This window comes from Trichosurus vulpecula, chromosome 2, assembly GCF_011100635.1.
Source record: "Trichosurus vulpecula isolate mTriVul1 chromosome 2, mTriVul1.pri, whole genome shotgun sequence".
NCBI lineage: Eukaryota > Metazoa > Chordata > Mammalia > Diprotodontia > Phalangeridae > Trichosurus > Trichosurus vulpecula.
In genome coordinates, this window is record NC_050574.1 from 14,879,684 (window position 1) to 14,892,970 (window position 13,287).

At 42.0% G+C, this 13,287-nt stretch overlaps 1 pseudogene; it reads left to right on the plus strand.

Annotated features, from left to right (window-relative positions):
* The window catches only part of LOC118837613, a 47,046-nt pseudogene that overhangs the window by 10,339 nt on the left and 23,420 nt on the right, over positions 1–13,287 (plus strand).

The following is a 13,287-nucleotide window of genomic DNA, read 5'->3' on the forward strand; positions in this document are numbered from 1 at the left end:
TCTGTTTTATAATATCTTGGTTTCTCATCAAGTCACTAGCTTCCACTTGTTCCAGTCTAATTTTTGAGGTAGTATTTTCTTCAGTGGTCTTTTGGACCTCCTTTTCCATTTGGCTAATTCTGCCTTTCAAGGCATTCTTCTCCTCATTGGCTTTTTGGAGCTCTTTTGCCATTTGAGTTACTCTATTTTTTAAGGTGTTATTTTCTTCAGTATTTTTTTGGGTCTCCTTTAGCAAGTCATTGACTTGTTTTTCATGGTTCTCTCACATCACTGTCATTTCTCTTCCCAATTTTTCCTCTACTTCTCTAACTTGCTTTTCCAACTCCTTTTTGAGCTCTTCCATGGCTTGAGACCAGTTCATGTTTTTCTTGGAGGCTTTTGATGTAGGCTCTTTGGCTTTGTTGATTTCTTCTGGCTGTATGTTTTGGTCTTCTTTGTCACCAAAGAAAGATTCCAAAGTCTGAGACTGAATCTAAGTCCGTTTTCGCTGCCTGTTCATGTTCCCAGCCAACAACTTGACCCTTTTTGTCAGGGTATGATTGCTTGTAGAGTAGAGAGTACTTTGTCCCAGGCTTGAGGGGCTGTGCTGTTGTTTTCAGAGCTATTTCTACACACCAAGCTCTGCCACACCAGCACTCCTCCTTCCCCAAGAACCACCAACCCAGACCTCAACTCAGATCTAAGCAGGCTCTGCACTCCTGCTCTGATCCACCACTTAATTCCTCCCACCAGGTGGGCCTGGGACCAGAAACAACTGCAGCTGTAGCTCTGTAAGCAGCCTCAGAGCTGCACCACCTCCACCTCCCCCAGTGCAGTTGCCAACTGTGAACTCAGTCTCCTTAATTTTTCCCGCTAACCTTCTCTGTTGTCTTTGGTGTTTGTGGGTTGAGAAGTCTGGTAACTGCCACACCTTACTGATTCAGGGTGCTACTGCCTGTTCCTCCTGGCTCCCAGTCTGGTTGGTCCGGACATGACCCATGCTGCACTCTGCTCTGCTCCGCTCCCAGCATGGTGCGATAGACCTTACCCAGAGACCATCCAGGCTGTCCTGGGCTGGAGCCCTGCTTCCCTCTGCTATTTCGTTGGTTCTACAGTTCTAGAATTTGTTCAGAGCCATTTTTATAGGTTTTTGGAGGGTCCTGGGGGAGGGCTTTAGGCAAGTCCCTGCTTTCCAGTCACCATCTTGGCCCTGCCCTGCCAATTTAGGAAAAGTATTGACAGATGTGGGCAGAAGCCATGAGACAAGGAGGTCTCAGTGGGCTTTGATCTGCCTCTTTGGGGGGGGGGATCCCCACATTGATGCAGCCACTAAGGTCAAGAGTGAAGTATGGACAGACAGGAGTATGTCCTTTGGAGGATGACCAGAATACTGAGGAGATTGGAGATCATGGCATGTGAGGAACAACTGAAGGAATGGGGGCTAGAGAAGAAAAGACTGGGGATCTGTGAGGGCTGCCTTCAGATGTTTGAAGGACTGTCATAGTCCAATGTTTAGTATAGGCTCTGTCCCATAGTAAATGTTTCATAAATGCCTGTTGACTTGACTGCTTGGTCCCAATGGCAGACATAGCCTCCCTGATTAGAAGTCGCTACAATAGGAAAGTTCAAAACTTGAGGAAGAATCTTTAAATAGTCATCAGTCCCCTGTCATTCTGGGGCTGGGCCTTTAAGCAGAGGCTACAGCAGCCCTTTGCTCTAATGTTACAGAGGGCATTAAAACCCAGGTCCAGGTCAGACAAGATGGCCATTGAGTTCCCTTTCAACTTTTCAGACATGGAGGATGGGGGGGTGGGGCAGGAGGGAAGGTGCTGCTCTGACCTTGTACCAAACCACCAGAGTCTTCTAATACTTGGTAGTTGCCAGGGCACTACACAGCCTGTCAGTCCATCACTGTTATCTTTCTGGGGGCTCACTCCCTTCCCTAGTCTTCCATATCCTGGATGGCATCTTCTCACTTCTCTGGTAGGATTCTGTAGCCTCTTTAAAGCATGCTTTGTTTCATTTGAGAATAACCAAGCCTATGAAAAGTGTCCCTTTCAAAAATGTTCCCTTTCTCCATTTATGGGCTGGTCTGCCGCCCACAAAGTGTGGCAGCAGCTGTTAGTGCTTATACAGTCCTGAGCATGGCCAGAAGGCCCCAGAGAGAGTCCCTGGCAGAGAGCCAGATGCAGTTATTCCCATTAGGCTTTCTAGCATGCTTCTGCTCAAGCTTAGCAGTATCAACTCCATGATGAGCAAGAGAACCTTGAGTTTTGCAGTTGGAAGACACTATTCCAGAGGCTCCCAGATCAGGACAGAGTCCTAGTATGTGACCATTGCTTCTCCAGCTGGACAAGTGAAGCTTTAGAGCTAGAAGGGCCTTCCCATTTTACAGGTGAGGAAATAGCCCTAGAGAGGTCAAATGGTTTGCATTAAAATCCACAGCCTTAGACTCCAGAGGTACTGCTCCTCCCAGTGTGCCACATTGCTTCCATAATGGATGCCATGTTTTTGTTTACTTTATCAGGCCAGTTCAGTCCCATGCTTTGTTTCTGCAGGGGGTTTGTTGAATCTGTGTGCAGGACTTGACATTTATCCCTGAAAACAGTACCTCTTTTTTCTTAGTAATCCAGACTGCCCCAGGGTCTATTTGAAACTTGTTTTTGTCATCCAGTGTGTTATTTTCCAGCCTAACTTTGTCTCATCTGCCAGTGTGAGCAGGCTAGTCAGTCAACAAGCATTTATTAAGTGCTCCTGTGTGCCAGGTATTGTGCTGAGTGCGAGGGATATGAGAAGGGGCAAAAACTTGACCCTGCCCTCCAGGAGTTCTCATTATGGAGGAGCAGACAACCTATAAACAATTATGTACATACAGGACATCCAGAGGGTAACCTGGAGGTCATCTCCAAGAAAGACCTTAATAGGAGATGGGGAGGAAAGGACTGGGAGAGGGAGGACTAGGAAGGGCCTCTGGCAGAAGGTAAAATTTTAGGTACTTCTTGAAGGCAAGAGGTGGAGATGAGGAGGAAGAGCATCCCAGGCAGGGACTACAGCCAGTGCAAAGGCCCAAAGGCAGAGCAGCAAGAAGGGCAGTGTAGCTACTCGTGGACTCCATGGAGAGGAATCATGTGTATGAAGCCTTGGGAGGACTTTGAACACCAAACACAAGATTTTGTCTTGGATCCTGGAGGCTATAGGGAGCCACTGGAGTTTATTGAGTAAGGGGGTGATGTGGTCAGAGCTGCATCATTGGCTGAAGAGAGCATGGACTGGAAGCGGGAGAGACTGGAGGCAGGCAGACCCCACAGCAGCTATTGCTGCAGTCCAGGTGTGAAGTGATGAGGGCTGGTACCACATTGGTGGCAGCTTGAAGTCATTTAGAAATGTTGATTTGGAGAAAACTAAGTGCCTGCCTTGGAGAAATAGAGCCCTTCACCCATCTGTTGATAGCCCACTTTGAGTGCATCCTAGTCTAGTCTGTGTCTTGCCATATGTCTGTTAGTGAGTGCTCCTTGAAAGCTTGTTACAAATAGATCACAGAAGTCTAGATAAATATTGCAGGATTTTGTGTTCTGATCTGTCAGGTGAAAGGCCCTGTTGGTAAAGAAAATGAAGTGAGTTTAACTTGGCTTTTGTTTACTCTTTTCAGTTTTGCACATACTATTTGTTTTAGCATTTTGTCAGGCATTTCTGTTCCACTTATCTGTGTGTATCTCCTTGACTTGCCCTTTGCCAAATCGTGAAGTTTCAAACACTTCTTTGGATGACACTCTTGTTCTCCAGAATTTCTCAGATTAATACCAGGTGCTGTAGACTGAGCTTAACTGAGACCAGGCCTGTGGTTCAGGCTTGGGACTGGAACACAATAAAACACTTGTGGACCATGTAGAATTCAGTAAAAAGAGATTTACTTGGGAATACAAGATTTTAAAGAGATACACTTGATTCTAGTAAAGGCTGCTTCCCTCCCCATTCACCAAAATTGCAGCGCCTGGTCAAGGAGATGTCTTGGGAATTCTGTCAATCCTAGAGGCCCCAGCTCCTTTTAGACTTGGCTTTTTATGCCTCAAGAGCACAGGAAGCTACTCCAGTGGTTTGTACCCTAGTGTCCAAATACTGAGGACAGCATGCTCAATACTCAAGAGAAACCACTTAGGCCACATAAAACATGCTGCTCCCACCACCCAGGGCTTCCTGCACACATTCATGCCTACTTTTGTTCTTCTGGGATGTAGTTGTTCTCTTCCTGAAGACTCGAATTCATTCAGGTTGTACCTCTTAAGGATGTTCAAGGGGCACAGTGAGGGCTTCAGAGGGATCACTGAATCAGCAGTCCACTCAGTGGAGTGTTCCTCCCAGAGTTGCCCTGAAGAGCAGTGTCAGTGTGGTCACATCATTTAACCATTCTGAGCCACAGTTTCTCTGTGAAGTGGAATAACACCTGCCCTGCCTATTTCATATATATCCAATGGTATGATTCATATAAAAACTTTGCAGAGTAAATCACTCTGTGAATTTGAAATCATGACATTTTGTTATTGTTCATTCTGCCCTTTCATGTGTAGATTACTTTCTTTGAGGAGATAGAAGATTAAACAGGAGAGGATTTACTTTTTTGTTTTCATTTCTTTCAGATTGGGAGCCTAAGCCTGAAACCAAAGAATTTACTGTAAAGCTGGGCATTACTATGCAAGAATTATCCCAGGAGATATTCACAAGCAACAGTTCCTGGGACTTAAAGGTGGGAGAAACCTGGAAAAATGATGTCCAATTAGGAAAGAAGAGCAAGCAGGAGAATCATTCCAAGGAATCATTATTTCATTCCAGGAAAATTCCCAGGGAAGTCAGAGACCTTGAATGTAATAAATTTGGGGAAAGCATCAGTCTGAGGCTGGTCTTTTCTGAAAAACAGGAGAGAGTTCCTAGAGCAAAGAGTAAAAATAGATGGGATACATTTAGAGAAAGCTTCCAACAGCATTCAAGCCTAATTAAGACATTTGCCTCAAGAAAGGTACAATCTAAGTATAATGAATGTGGACAACTCTTCAGTTATCAGACAGACCTCATTCAGTGTCATAGTAAGACTGCTAGAGAGAAACATTATGAGTGTAATGAATGTGGAAAGGCCTTCAACCTGAGCACAAACCTTATTAGACATCAGAAAACTCATACTAGGAAGAATCATTATAAATGTGATGAATGTGGGAAGACCTTCACCCAGAGCATGAAGTTTGTTTCCCATCAGAAAATTCATACAGCAGAAAAACCCTATAAATGTAATGAATGTGGTAAAGCCTTCAAACAACACTCATCCCTTAGTTACCATCAGAGAATACACACTGGAGAAAAACCATATGAGTGTACTGAATGTGGAAAACATTTCAGTCGGACACCAGACCTTATTAGACATCGGAAAATCCATACTGGAGAAAAGCCTTTTAAATGTATTGAATGTGGGAAGGCTTTTAGCCAAAGCACATATCTGACGGTACATCAGAGAATTCATAATGGAGATAAACCCCATAAATGTAATGAATGTGGAAAAGCCTTCAACCAACAATCATCTCTCAATTACCATCAGAGAATTCATACTGGAGAGAAGCCTTATGCGTGTAATCATTGTGGAAAGGCCTTCAGCCGTAGCACAGATCTTATTAAGCACCAGAAAACTCATAGTGGAGAGAAGCCTTTTAAGTGTAATGAATGTGGAAAGGCCTATAGTCAGAACACAAGACTTCTTTACCACCAGCGAATTCATACTGGAGAGAAACCCCATATATGTAATGAATGTGGTAAAGCCTTTATCGATAGCTCATCCCTTAATATGCATCAACGAATTCATAGTGGAGTAAAGCCATTTGAATGTAATCAGTGTGAGAAAGCCTTCAGCCGAAGCACAGACCTTATTAGACATCAGAAGATTCATACTGGAGAGAAGCCTTATGAATGTAATGAATGTGGAAAGGCCTTTAGCCAGAGCACAAACCTTAAAGTACATCAGAGAATTCACAATAGAGATAAGCCTCATAAATGTAATGAATGTGGGAAAGCCTTCAACCAACATTCATCCCTTACTTACCATCAGAGAATTCACACTGGTGAGAAACCCCATAAGTGTGATGAATGTGGAAAAGCCTTCATTGATAGCTCTTCCCTTACTTATCATCAGAGAATTCATACTGGAGAAAAACCCTATGTATGTGGTCAGTGTGGGAAGGCCTTCTATCGAAGCACAGATCTTATTAAACACCAAAAAACTCATACTGGAGAAAAGCCTTATAAATGTGATGAATGTGGGAAGGCTTATAGCCAGAATGCAAAGCTTATTTGCCATCAGAGAATTCATACTGGAGAGAAGCCACATAAATGTAATGAATGTGGCAAGGCCTTCAATGATAGCTCATCCCTTACGGTACATCGGAGAATTCACAGTGGAGAAAAACCGTATGAATGCAGTCAATGTGGGAAGGCCTTCAACCGTACGCCAGACCTTGTTAGACACCAGAAAATTCATACTGGAGAGAAACCTTATAAATGTAATGAATGTGGCAAAGCCTTCAGTAGGAATACACTACTTATCTACCATCAAAGAATTCATACTGGAGAAAAACCTTATGAATGTGACAAGTGTGGTAAGGCCTTCAGCAGAAACACACACCTTATTAGACATCAGAAAATTCATATTTGAAGAACCCTTGTAAATAAATGTGGAAAGGTTGTTAGCCAGTACATCAGAACTCCTAGTTGAAAGCAACCCCTTCAAATGTAATAAAAGTGGGAAAGCTTTCAAACAACATTCATCCTTTATTTACCATCTGAGAAGTACAATGTAGAGAAACCCTACGATGTAATGTGGGAAGTCTTTTGATGAAATTAGATTTCTAAGCATCAGAAAGTTCCTAATAAATGTGATGAATATTGGAACATCATATTCAATGATTCTCTTTACCTCTATGATAAATTACAAGCTCCCTTTCCTAGCATTTCAAGCCCTTCACACATTGTGTCCTGTTTACTGTTCCACACTGATTTCCTTTATGCTGCCTACACAGAAGCTAAACTGTGTAGCCTATTTGCCATTTCCTGAACCATGTTTTCCACTCTTCCCTCTACCTTTGTACTAGCTATGCTGCTTGCTTGAAGTATATACTCCTACTCATCCCACCTTTTAGAACCCTCCAATTCCTTATTAAACTCAATTCTGATGTCACCCTTTTCAGGATACTTTTCATAATCCTTCTAGTTGTACTCTTCTCCTCTTCAAATTACCTTTCACTTACCCATGTAAATAAAATATTGTGTATCTATAAAATACAAGCTCCTTGAGAGCAAGGATTCCCTTTCCTTTTTTTTTTTCTATCCTCAGTGCCCAGCAGTCTTTACTTCTATGTGCACATAGTAGGTGCTTCATAAATGGGTTTCAAATGTGGGTTGATGTGCCAGCAGTGGCGTGAGTATATGATGAAGTAATTGACACAATAAGACACAAACATGGGGCTAGGCGAATCATATTGTCTGGCTATAGACTAATTTTAATGGAGTTACTGACAGTACTTTATATAGGTTAATTGCTGAGTCATTCTGACTTCTCATAAGAGTACAATGGAGCATTGGTTAATATTTTTATCTCCTTATTCCTGGGAACGAGACACCAGTCTCCTATGGGCTAACCGAATTGAAACATTTCTGTTCTTTACCATGTTGAATGATAAATCATTAGAGAAGATCCTCCATATTACAGTGCAACCTCAGCACGTATGTGTCAAGCTCCCTGCCCCATTTACAGACCTTTGGACTCTCCCACTTGGTGACTGACAGGCCTGAACAAAGAACAGGAAACTTAAGACAAAGGATAGGAAATAACTCCTCTCCCACTGGAGAAACATTAACCTGGCCAGTTCTTACAAATGAGGCAGGGGAGGGTGGCTCCCCTCTCTGGCGGGAAAGACTTTCTTTGTTCAGTGTCCTATAAAAGTCACCACATGGGACAGGTACATTGGAACCCCACTCATGGGAAGGATGCTTTGCCGGGGACTACGTTCAGAAAGACAAACCAAGGTAGCTGTAAAAAGGGGTTCTCCGGCTTAGGAAAAGCCTTGGGAGCAGGTACTGAATGTGAAGTGTATGTTGTATGTTGCGTGTGTGTCCTTTGTCGTTGTCGCTGTGTTTGTAGAAAAGAGGGATTCCTCAGCTTGGAGAAACCTGGGGCAGTGGTGTACCTCTGAACAGGTGTTGCCTCTGTGTGTCTGTGTCTCTGTCTTTGTCACTGTGTTAACTGTGTAGTAGGAATTGTTAAATAATGTGGTTGCAGGGTTAATAGAGTATTTCCCCGTCTTTCAATAAAAACTTTGTTTTGTTGGGAGTGTGCCTTATTGCCAGCACGAATCTGAATCCAAACCTAACCTAGCTTAATCTAACATATATAGATAACCATACTGAAACGTTTCTGTTCTTTCCCATACAGGTAATCATACTGAAACATTTCAGTTCTTTCCCATGTGGATAATCAGCTACGAAGGCAGGTTTTCTTTGCCACGTCTTCTTATCCTGAACATGGCCTTTGCCATGCGTGGACCCATTCTCAATTGATCCTGCCGTGCAGAGATCTAAGAGACTGCTTTGCAGAGGACTAATGAGGCCTAAACAGGATATAGCTGGCTCTCCACAGGTTGAAGTGGAAAGAACAAATTGGGGTTACAGAGACTGCCTGATCATGCACCACCTTAAAGTGGGAGACAAAATGGCAAGAAAGAAGTTATATAGAAATGTAAGTCTAGCACAAATAAAAAAAAAATCACGTTGGCTGCTTGTCTTTCTGTGGGAAGAAACAAGCCACAGGCTTTTCCCAGTAGTTATTACATCTATTTCCCAGTTATCTAAGTCCTTAGTATTACTGTCTTGCTATTTTATGCCTTGCCTGATATTATCAGAGAGTTGCTAAATCATAAATAGCATGTCCCATAAGCATCTCAGACTCAATATGTTCAAAATGGAATTCATCTTCCTCTAAACCTAGCTCTAATTTACTTATTTCTGCTAAAGTAACCCCCATCCTACTATTCCCTCAGGTTTGTAACCTCAGAATCGTTCTCCACTCTACCCTCTCATTCTCATATCCAATTAGAATCTTGGTAATTCTACCCACATATTTCTTGCATCTCTCCTCTCCGCTTATGTGATTCTTGCCCTAGTTCGGATCATCGTCTGTTGCCTAGACTTCTAAAACCCTCCTAATTATACAGCTGCCTCCAGGCTGTCCTGCCTCAAATCCACCTTCTACATTACTACCAAATGAATATTCCTAAAGTCTGGGTCTGACTATATCACTCTCCTTTTCTGAAAGTTCCAGTGGCTCCCTCTTGCTTCTAGAATAAAATACAAATTTCCTTTCAGCATGCAAAGCCCTTGACAGACTGGGTCCCATTTGCCTTTCTAGATTAATGGCACATTCCCCTCTTCCTCTTTTTCATTACTTTCTTCTTGTACATGATAGTCCATCTCCCAACTCCCATTACATGGGCTGTTCATTGTGTCTGGAATTTACCATTCATCTATATCTATTTGGACTTGGGTTTCTATCAAATCTTGGCTTGAGAGCTACTTCTTAAAATGAAGCCTATTCTTAACCCCTAGTTGTAACACTCAAAATTACTTTGTGTATTTTCAATATTGTTTTTCTCCAACAGAAATAACCAGGCAGAATGTGTATACAGTTTCATTTTGCTCAACTCAAGGGCTTTATAGTCAACAGTTAAACACAGTGGGACCTCATATCCTCTAGTCATAGATTTAGATTCAAAGCTATAAGGGACCTTCAAGGTCCTCTAGTTAAATAATCTCGTACTGAGGAAAGCCCAGAGAAGTTAAGTGATGGCCAAGTTTGCACAGGGAATGAGTAGCAAAGCTGGCCTTTATGTGGCACTTTAAGGTTTGCAAAGTGCTTGATCCTCACAACAATCCAAGGAGATAGATACTGTTGTTATCCCCATTTTACAGATGTGGGAAGAGGCATAAGTTAAACAATTTACTAGTATGTGTCTAAAGTTGGATTTGAATTCAGATCTTACTGACTCCAGGTCTAACACTCTACTGCACTGCCTTATCTGTTTACTCTCCTAAGCATTCTAAGTAAGAAAGTATGCATGGGTTATGTAGTTATTGATACTCTTGGGATTTTATCCACACCTACCTTGCCCTCTTCCACAAAGTGGAGAACTAATTCATTATCACTGCCACCCTTCTCCTCGAAGCTTGGTTACTCCCTACATAGACTTCCATTTGACCTAGTCCAGCTGGGGTATTTTTTTTTTCCATTTTTTGCTTTCTTACTAACTTTTCTACCTCCTCATTAAACCCATTGAGTACTCTGAGAGTCTTAAGTGTGATGGTTCTATTGTCCTTAATAGTAAAAAATTTGTTATAAAAATCTTTGCGTATCATTCCATCTTTTGCCTATTTGACCTCCTTCCCAGTTCATTCTTCTATGCCCACAGGATAATTTTGCTTAGCTTGGTTTCCTGCCAAACTTTCTTGAAGCTCAATTTCCCCCACCCTTCTCCAGTGCTAGGGCAGGTAGGTGGTGAAGTGCACAGAATGCTGGGCCTGAAGTCAAGACTCTTCTTCCTAAGTTCAAATCTGGCCTCAGATACTTGCTAGCTGTGTTACCCTGGGCAAGTCACCTAACCCTATGTACCTCAGTTCCTCATCTTTAAAATGAGCTGGAAAAGGAAATAGCAAACCACTCCAGGGTCTTTGCCAAGAAAATCCCAAATGGGGTCATGAAGAGTTTGATACGACTGAATAACTACAACATTGCTTATGATCTTCCTTGGGATCATAGATCTAGAGTTACAAGAAATCTCAAAGGCACCTGGTCCAAGCTCCTTGTTTTACAGATGAGTAAACAGGTCAAAGGAGTTAAGAGACTTGCCCAAGGTCATCCAAGTTGTAAGTGTCAGAAGTGGCATTTGAATTCAGGACCTCTGACTGCAGAGCAAAGCTCTTGCACTTGCCATACTGCCCCAACTCTCCTCCCCTCTCCATAAGATTTTAGATAAGAATTGATATACTAAACTGCCATGCTCTGGAATGGCATATTGACTGAAACCAAGAGGTGATTTTTATTTTCAAAAACTAAGTCACATTGATGAACGATGAATAGATCCACCTTTTATGAAAGGGATGACTCAAATTACCAAGTGGGAAATGAAAGACATTGTAAGCTGGAGGGTGTCCTGAGGAGGGCAACCCCAGGCTGTTGAGAAGTTAAGTGACTTGCCCAGGGTCACAATTTGTCAGAGATAGAACTTTAACAGCACTTCTTGGCTCCAAGATGGGCTTGATGTCCACTATGCCTTGCAATTTCTTGGGTGAAGAAGAGATTTTTTTTTTAATTGGTAAGGGAATCATTGTCCTGTCACAACATTTCATCACCATCCTCTTCATTCTACCTCTAGTACAGGCCCTCATCACCTGGCCTATTGTCTTCTAATATCAAGTCTTTCCACTCCAACACATCCTTCACTCAGCTGCCAAAGTGGTTTTCCTGAAGTGCAGGATTGTCCACTTCATCCCCCTACTCAATCAAATCCACCACACCGATCTTCAGTCCCACTCTCCAGCCTTCATTCTGTCTTCTTACCTTTGGTCTCCCTACTTCTAATCTAACTGTGAGCACTTCTGATTCCTTCTAGTGACTTAGGAGCACTCTTCCTTCAAGGTGAGAGAGGAATGAACTTTTTCCCCCTAGGGCATTAAGAATCTTGCTGTTTCCAGACACTCATGCAGAGAGATGCTGAAGACCTCTCTTCCTACAGAGAATTTTCCTTTAATAACATGTTACAGTAGAATCAGGATTCCAGAGGTAGGAGCAATATTTCCTAGAGCTAACCCTTCCTTCTTTCCCTCCCATCTGCCATCCTTTCCTTCCTGCCCAGGATGGTAATACACTAGCCACTCATGGGCCCAAAAGGAAGAGATTGCAGATAACAGAAGGGGTATGTTCAAAGAGCCAAGCTTTAGGAGGAGAGGAAGGGTGCAAACAGTTGCACGATTGTGTGGATGGAGTAATGAAACACAAAAAAGACAAAGACATGGAGCTAGGCAAGTCATATAGTTGGCTATAAACTGATTTTAATGGAGTTACTGACAGTATTTTATACAGGTTAATTGCTGAGGCATCCTGACTTCTAAGAAGAGTACAATAAAGCATTGGTTAATTTTTTTATCTCCTTGTTCCTGGGAGTGAGACACTATTTTTCCTCAAGGCTAACCAAATTGAAACATTTATGTTCTCTCCTATATAGATAACCAGACTGAAACCTTTCTGTCATCTCCCATATAGACAACCAGCTATGAAGGTGGGTTTTCTTTGCCACATCTTCTTATCCTGAAACTGGCCTTTGCAGTGCATAGACCCATTCTCAATTGACCTTGCCATGCAAAGATCTAAGAGATTGCTCAGCAGAGGTCTAATGAGGCCTAAACAGGATATAGCTGGCTCTCCACATCTCTGCCCCTTTTTATTCTGTAACTTTAAGTGGCTTAAACATAGTGTTCATTATCCTAAGGACACAAGGTAGACAAAAAATTATTATGACCAAACAAAGAATATAAAGTAGTATATGGAAAATAGACAAAAATACATTATTAAATGGGTTAAATTTTTTTAAAATATCAATAATTGTTTTTGCTACCCCCTCTGAATCAAATACCAGGAAGAGGGGCATTTCACTATTTCAGTATTCCAATCAATTCTCCTTTTTTCTTTTGTAGACACCTCACCATTATAGATACATCTGAATTTTTCCTTTAACCATCCCCTTTTAAGTAAATATAGGAAGGACTGATCGACACATTGACAAATCAAAGGGGGCAGTCCCCTTTATGAATATAGATACATAGACTCAAAAAGAAATAAAAATGCAATTGTCTTTTTAAGATTCAAAAAGTCCTTTCTTATACGGCTATCTGCCAAGGAACATCGTCAACGAAATCCTCTGGTCCTTGGTATCTGTTACAGCCATCTCCAGCACAGCATCTCAGAATCTTTTTCTTCTTCTCTTCTTGTAGGAACCAGCTTTCTGTCCATTCTCCTACAAGAGTGATCTTAGCACAATTTTAAATTAAATCTTTATAACCCTGATCATTTTTACAAACTCAAAATTTGAACCACGGCCAATTGTCATATTTAAGAAATTCACATCAGAAGCCAGTGTCTTACACTTTACATTCATCCATTATTAATTTCCTCATCAGGAGGATGAGGTGTCACTTAAGGAATTAATAACAGGCTTCAGTACATACATA